The sequence below is a fragment of the Adiantum capillus-veneris genome, chromosome 26 (genome assembly GCF_014529385.1).
Source record: "Adiantum capillus-veneris isolate H3 chromosome 26, ASM1452938v2, whole genome shotgun sequence".
Classification (NCBI taxonomy): Eukaryota; Viridiplantae; Streptophyta; class Polypodiopsida; order Polypodiales; family Pteridaceae; genus Adiantum; species Adiantum capillus-veneris.
Window position 1 is genome coordinate 83,318,995 of NC_140956.1, and position 8,273 is coordinate 83,327,267.

The following is an 8,273-nucleotide window of genomic DNA, read 5'->3' on the forward strand; positions in this document are numbered from 1 at the left end:
ATTTGGGCCTTGCGTTGCAGATGCAAATGTATGTGATTGCATCGGAGAGACACTCTCACTTTGCATTTATCATTAAAAACAACCTATATCTTCTTGGCCCTACCCAAGTGGGCATATCCCGCAATCAATGCATTCCAAGAGACGAATCTTGGACATGAAACTCCTCAAGCACTTTTTGTGCTTTATGAAGTGCACCACTTTTGGCATACATGTGGACCAAGGTAGTGCCAAGCATGACATTTTCTTTCAACAACCTGTGACTAAAAATATCATCATGAATTGTTTTTCCCATATCAACAGGTGCAAGGCCACATGATTGCATTTGGCTCTTGAGTGCAAGATGCAAGCGTATGTGATTGCATCAGAGAGACACAGTCACTTTGCATCCACCAAAAATAGCCCATATCTTCTTGGCCATGTCCAAGTTGGGCATATCCCGCAATCAATGCAATCCAAGTGACAAAATCTTGGACATGAAGCTCCTCAAGCACTTTTTGTGCTTTATGAAGTGCACCACATTTGGCATGCATGTCAACCAAAGCAGTGTCAGGCACAACATTTTCTTTCAGCAACCCGTGACTAATAATATCATCGTGAATTGTTTTGCCCATATCAGTAGGAGCAAGTGTACATTATTACATTTGGACCTTGCCTTCAAGATGCAAGCATATGTGATTATCCGAGAGATACCCTCGCTTTTCATCCGTGGAAAATAGCCCAGATCCTCGTGGCCGTGCTCAAGTTGGGTATATCCCCCAATCAATACATTTCAAGAGACAACATCCCACACAAGAAGCTCATCAAGCACTTTCTGTGCTTTATGAAGTGCACCTATTTGGTATACATATCGACCAAGGCAGTGCCAAGCTTGATGTATATAGGGTATAGATCATATAGATGTATGTCTACCAAGTTCTAGGAAAAAAATAGTTTTTTTAAAGCTCTTGGTGTGGGAACCTCACCCTACCCCACAATACAATTTTCCAATTAAAGTTTTGCTAAAAATTTGACTTGGCTAGCGCTGGGACTCAGTCTCAACATCATCGGTGATCCGATAGAGGGTTACAAAGAGATCATGAGGGGGTGCTTGATGGGAATGGTGTGTAGTGAGTATGAGGGTGACAGCCTGTGTGAGGTAGCCTATTGGAACAACAACAGTGGTGGCCGCCAAGTGCGCATGAAAATTTAAATAAATTGTGTGTGTGTGTGTGTGTGTGTGTGTGTGTGTGTGTGTGTGTGTGTGTGTGTGTGTGTTTAAGAATGATTCATCTAACAATAGTTTGATTTCACAAACTATTGAACCATACAATGGGACTAGAGACCAGCCAAAGTATAGATAACCAAACCTTATGTATACATTAGATAACAAGTAGATGTAGTTAAGACTACAATTGACATTGATACTGACATATATTGTATTACATGTCATTATCAAAGAATCAGATACAAGGGTTATCTATCTACAATTGTAGTTAAGACTACAATTGACATTGATACTGACATATAGTGTATTACATGTCATTATCAAAGAATCATATACAAGGGTTATCTATCACTGAATAAAAATAACCGAGCATTGGACGATTTTCTGTTATTGCTGCAATTGTCGTTGTAATCCCAAGGAAAGAATCTCTTGCCTGCCACTATGGAAGAAACATAAGACCGTCAGAACTGGCATTACTTGGGAAGACGGGTGTCAACAACTCCCTCCCCTTGTTATCGGTGTCAAAAATTACAACCAAAAGTAACAACATAACATAGATCAAATTTATGTTTGGAGAATGAGCCATTTATTTACAATAATGTTTACATCATTTAATTTTAAAAGAAATCAGACATCATCTCCTTTGTAAATTGGATCACTTCTCAAAATTCTAGTCTAATGTCATCTCATTTGAGACCCCCTCTTGAAAATTAAGGCTCTTTTAACAATCCTTGGAAAAATTTCAAAGTAAATTACAAACATTTGTTTTAAAATTATGTATTTATCCACCAAGAAAGGATAGCATCCAAAAGGCACTTTATAATTGTGAACTCATCACTATATACTTACCTTCATCATAAGAGAGTTCCTTGTTACCATATACATGTAGTAGTGATGTGTGTGAACTCACTAGTACCGCTGGGGCATTTTTTCCCTCTTTAGGAGGTTTTCTCCCCCGTGCATTGTATATACGCCAATCACTCTAGGGCTATCTATATTTCCATTGCACACTAAGTAGCACACTCTCTAATGTGTGCCTTGAGCTTCCTTTATCTTCTCCACGTTGTGTGCGTTTCTCTGCAACCCTACTTCCAACAATTGGTATCAAAGCAGGTTGCATCCTCCTGGGCTTAGTCGCTAGCAGCTCCAGCACACGCGTGCTCACTTTCTTCGATTTTTTTGAGCTTTGGAGAGCGTTCGCAAGTCGACAAAAAATTTGGGTATGCTCATAGAGCTTAGTCTGCTCAGATTTCTGATTCGTGCTCATTTTGGCCTCTGTTTCCACTACAGTCGGGTCTGTGCAGGCAATTTCATAATTTTGTGCAGAATTTCTATTAGTGCCAAATACTGCATAACAGGTCCCATACAGTCTAATGCGGGTTGTGCTATATAGCACATGCTGGTCTCACTCCATTTCTCCTTATTTGGGGTAGTTTTCACATCAGGTGCAAGCATTTTCCATGGTTGACAACAACACATATGTGTTCAAGATGTTTTCTGCTGAGGACAGGTTGGATGGGGGCAATTACCCTATGTGGTCTTACATGATGCAACATGTTCTTGTGTCAAAGGGCGTCTAGAATATTGTACAGGACATCGATGTACGTCCTGGTTCTGAGGATGTAGGCGATGTTAAGGATGTTGCAGGTCTTGCTGCAAGGATTGCTGCTATTAGAGTTGTTTTGCCTACGGTAGAACAAGCTCGTTGGGATGTAAAGGATACGCAAGCTCATGTATTGATTGTGTTGTCTGTGAAGCGCACCATTACTCCTACATTCGTTCAGCAAAATCTGCAAAACAAGCTTGGGATATTCTAGCAGGTCTTTATGCAAGCCACAATGAAGCTAAAATTGCTTTGTTGTGTAAAGAGCTGGAATCGAAGATTATGCATGAGGAAGATGATATGGACACTTTCCTTGCTAGTGTCAAGGATATCAATGAGAAACTTATTTCTGCAGATGAAGTCATTTCAGATAGTTCCCTTGTGCAGACTGTTCTTGATGCCTTACCAAACTCTTACCAGACTTTTGCTAGTACTTGGAGACTTATGACCCAAGGAAATCCTGAAGTTGTCAAGTTTGATGCATTATGTACATTTCTGTTGCAAGAGTCACTTTCCAAAAAAAACAAGACTAGGCAGCGTGCAGTTGAACAGGCTTTTATTGCTTCTCAAAGAAAGGGTGGTAACAGTAATGCAACCACTTCTTATGGTTCTGCTACGAGTGGAAAAGCTTCTGTTCCTAATGCTTCTGCTGGCACCAATTCGTCTGGAAATTTTGGTGACAAGGGCAAAAAGAAGATGTGTTGACATTATTATAAAGCTAATGATCACTTGATCAAGCATTGTCCTAAGTTGAAGGCCAAAGAGGCAAAGAAGAAAGAGGGTGGTTCCACTACAAATGCTGGTTCCACTATAAATACAGCCATTGTTGAGTCTTCTGTGAAAGGAGACTGTGATGTTGATGTTGATGCAGAATGGGCTTTTAGTGCAGAGTGCACTTACATTTTTGTTGTCCATGATGCATGCATGTCAGTTGCTGTGTGGTATTTTGACAGTGGTGCTATAAAGCACATTACCTACATCGTGAATTGTTCACCTCTCTCAAGTCTGTCCTCATGGGAATTTAGTCACTTGAGCCAATAATGCCTCTTATCCGGTTCAAGGAGTTGGAAAGATTGTGCTTACTGCTGCAAATGGCAGTTCCTTCACACTTGTTGATGCACTTTATGTACCTGGGATCAAGAAGAATCTTTTGTCTGTATCCGCACTCTCTAGACTTGGACTTGTAGTCAAATTTGTGGATGAAAGATGTGCGGTTCATGATCTCAATTCTGGTAATGAAATTGTTGCATCTCGCCTTTTGTTCCGTGGGTTGTATAAGATCACTTTGTATGACAAGTGTGGATAAAATTTTGCAAATGCAGTTGCAGATTCAAGGGTTGTTTCAGATGCAAAATTGTGGCATGCATGTTTTGGGCATCTGAATTTTGTTAATTTGCTGTTTTGTAAAAATCTGATATGGTTGGTTCTTTGCAGCCTCTTGAAGCACCTGTCAAACATGTTTGTGAAGGCTTTATTTTGGGTAAAATGTAGCGCTCTAAGTTTTTAAAGGATGCTTCAGTTAGGGCCACATGCAGGTTGCGGCTTGTACATAGTGATGTTTGTGGGCCCATGCAAACTCCGTCCTTGGGCAATTACCTGTACTTCATGACTTCCATTGATGATTACTCCAGGATTTTCATGTGATTGAATTAATTTTTGGCTATGGCTAAAAATGTCTTGAAATGTACTATGGGCACCCTCCGTTCCTATCGAGGGGGAGAGTATATGTCTCAAAGCTTTGTAGTCTATTACTCCATATGAAGCATGACATGATAGAAAGCCTTCTATTGAGCACATGCGTGTTTTTGGATGTTTGGCATATGCTTTGTTGCCACAAACACAGCGCAAAAAAATTGGATGATAAGGCTGTCAAATGTATTTTTGTTGGTTATAATGCTGAAAGCAAAGGTTACAGGTTGTATCATCCGCAAAACGTATTTTGGTTTCATGGGATGTAGTGTTTGTGGAAGGTTTTTTTCAACCCTTGTTGTCATGCACTAGAGACAGTAATGTAAGCTCATAGGACATTTATGACACTTTATTGCCTCTTTTTAGTGGTGGAAGTTCAAATGTAAATTCCAATGAGGCAAATGTATAGCCTATGGTGGTTTTCAAAAATGTTACAGATCAACCTATTATTGATGCAGATATACATGATGTACTTGATGAGGAAAGGGCTGAAAGTGAGCAGGCTAGAAGTATGCCACAATGGCTAGTGCATACATTGTGTGATAGTAAATTGGATGCACCTTTGTCTAGTCATACTCATTCAGGCTCTGGCCATGCATCTTATGCATCAGATTGTTATGCTTTGGCTGTGTCTAGCTTATATGATGTTGAGGAACCTCTGTCGTTTGATGAAGCACACAATTTAGAAAATTGGATGGCTGCCATGCAATCAGAATATGATGCACTTATAGAAAATGACACATGGACTTTATGTGATTTGCCTCCTAGAAAAAAGGCCATTGGTACGAAGTGGTTTTACAAGTTGAAACGCAAGCCGGATGGTGAGATTGATTGCCATAAGGCTCGACTTGTTGCAAAGGGTTATGCACAACAAAAAGGCATAGATTAGGAAGAGACTTTTGCTCCCACTTGTCGTATGACCGCTGTGCATTTTCTATGTGCATTGGCAACTCATTTTGGTTGGGATGTACATCAATCAGACATTGTTACTACTTTCTTGAATCGTGACATATTTGAGGAAGTTATGTAACGCAGCCTCGTGGTTTTGTCATGAAAGGACAAGAGGACAAAGTGTGCAGATATACGAAGGCTTTGTATGGGTTGAAGCAATCTCCTTGTGCTTGGTATGAGAAAACTGACACTCATTTGGTCAACCGAGGATTTTGTATAACAGTCCAACAGAAGAAAGCACATTGTATGTAAAGCGTGAGGGTGTTGTACTTCTCATTGTGGTTCTCTATGTAGATGATTTTTTTATCACTGGACCAAATGAGAGACATATTGCTGAGTTTAAGGCTGATTTGAATGCTACTTTCAAGATGAAAGATTTGGGGTTGTTGCATCATTACTTGGGTATAACGGTTTACGCATTGTGATGGTAGTATTGCCTTGTGTCAGAAAAGTTACATAGAGACATTGTTATGTAAGTTTGAATTTGAGGAATGCAAACCTATTGCCACTCCCATGGATACAGGTTTGAAATTGAGTCTTCATGACGCTAATGATCCTCCTGATGTCACTTTTTACCAAATTGTTGTTTATGTATGCAACACAAGGCCGGATATTTAGTTTGCAATCTCACAGGTCATCAGATTTATGCATAGCCCAGGGTCTAAGCATTGGCAGGCTGTCAAGAGGATTTTTCGCTACCTTAGTGGCACTTTACATCTTGGCTTGTTTTATCCCAAGGGGGGGTCATTACCGCCAGACTTACATGCTTTTTTGGACTCAAATGTGCTGGTTGTTGTGACATGCGAGTGTCCATAAGTGGTTTTTGTTTCATGCTTGGCAGTTCATGTATATCATGATTGAGAAAGACGCAACCTACTGTGGCCACTTCTAGTTGTGAGGCTGAGTACAGGGCAGTCTTCACAGCTACAATCGATTGTGTATGGCTCAGACACCTTATGGCTGATTTGGGTGTTGGACCGGACACTTCAACACTATCTACACTGACAATCAGAGCGCATTGGCAGTTGCGAGGAACCCAATTTTTCATGCTCGCACAAAGCACATTGAGGTGCATTACCACTATGTCAGGGAGAGGCTCTCAGCAGGAGAGATCAGCTTGGATTATGTGCCAACACAAGACAACCTTGCATATCTTTTCACGAAGGCTCGTGAGAAGCTCAAAGCTTTCTGCAAAGCTTTGGAATATGCTACGGAATACTCCACTACTCGATATGATCTAAGCAGTTGGTTGAGATAGAGAGGGAGGAAGATAGAACCCTAAAATGGATAGAGAATTTTAACATCGTAGGGGATTATCTCAAGAGACCTTAAAGCTCTATCTAACGAGAGTAAATCTTAAGACCTGTCAAGAGAGAACGAGAAATGAAATGAACCGTCTTTAAAAGACCAAGTTAACTTTTGGGATTGCAAAGTTACAATGAATTGGTCGTTATGCAAACAGCATAAAAATTACTCTGGAATCTTAAGCTACTCAATTGTATCAAGTAGTAGCTTGATTTGGCAGTGCTTTTAAGAAGAAACTTTGCGTTTTTACTCCTCATTCCCTCAGCAAGCTCATTCTCACACAGTGGTGTCGTCATCAAGGTGGGTAATCTGCATTAGTCATACAAAAAGCAGTTACGCTGAGGAGTCTTAGACATTATACTGTTCGTGATTTTGATGACTTTAATATGTACTTGTATTCTGAGTGTGTTTGTCTGTCATTGTATTTCTATAATGTGTGTGTGTGTGTGTGTGTGTTTGGCCCACCCCCATCCCTGGGGCTAAGTACAGTTGGCGGAGGACAGTCCACCAAGTGGACTTGTCCCCTACCAAATGCATGTAATGATATATTAAATCTCAACTCAAGAAAGTTTTCTTTTTGTAAGAATGTGATAACAAGTGATTCAATCTTGGCTTCAGCAAAGCCATTAGCTTTGAACATAGCGATAAGTCTTTTTAGGTCACAGTAGGCCATCACTGTGTTTGAAGCATTATAAATGATAGGGAGTACCTGAGAGACACATACTTTATATGCCATATTTTTTGGTCGATTACTTGCTGCCTGAATAAATGATACCTGATGGCCAGGTAACACATCCTTTTTCCATGAGGTGGAGGTTGAATACTCGCAGGTATGTAGTACACATCTGTTTATGCATAGCTTTGACTGAAATAATATCCAAGGGGTATATGGTAAAGGGGTCCTCAAAGGACAAGGGTTTTTTATGTTCCATGCATAATGGGATAAATTTGTTATTGATAAATAGCAGATCATCCATGTATCTCCAAGAATGTAAAACGGCTTTAAGCATTTCCATTTTTCGGAGGCGTGATAGTTTTCGAATATATTCTAATTCAAACCATGCCAAGTATAAATTACACCATAGTGGGGAGCATGAGTACCCCATAGGTATACCCATGGTTTGCCTATAAACATGTATGCCAAGTTTAGAAAAACAGTGGTCTAATACAAACCTGTTAATAGATATAAAATAATCAAACGTCCATCTTATTTCTGTTTTCTTTTTGGTGAGAGCAATTTTGTTACGGGATGTTTTGAACCCTTTGTATCCCAAGCCACTAGTGATCTTAATGATATGTTGGAGAGAATCCATCAGGCTATGTTTGCCATGGTGTGGGATAGCTTCATAACATGCTTTTATATCATATGTATAAACACAGTAAATTGTTTTGGGAAGGTTAATCAAAAAATCATATTGATTATTAATGACCCAATGTGCATTAGTGTGAATGTTGGAAAAAGTTTTGAGTTTCTTTTGGAACTCTTCCGTATATTCTCTGAACCCATGGTTTAACCCAGTC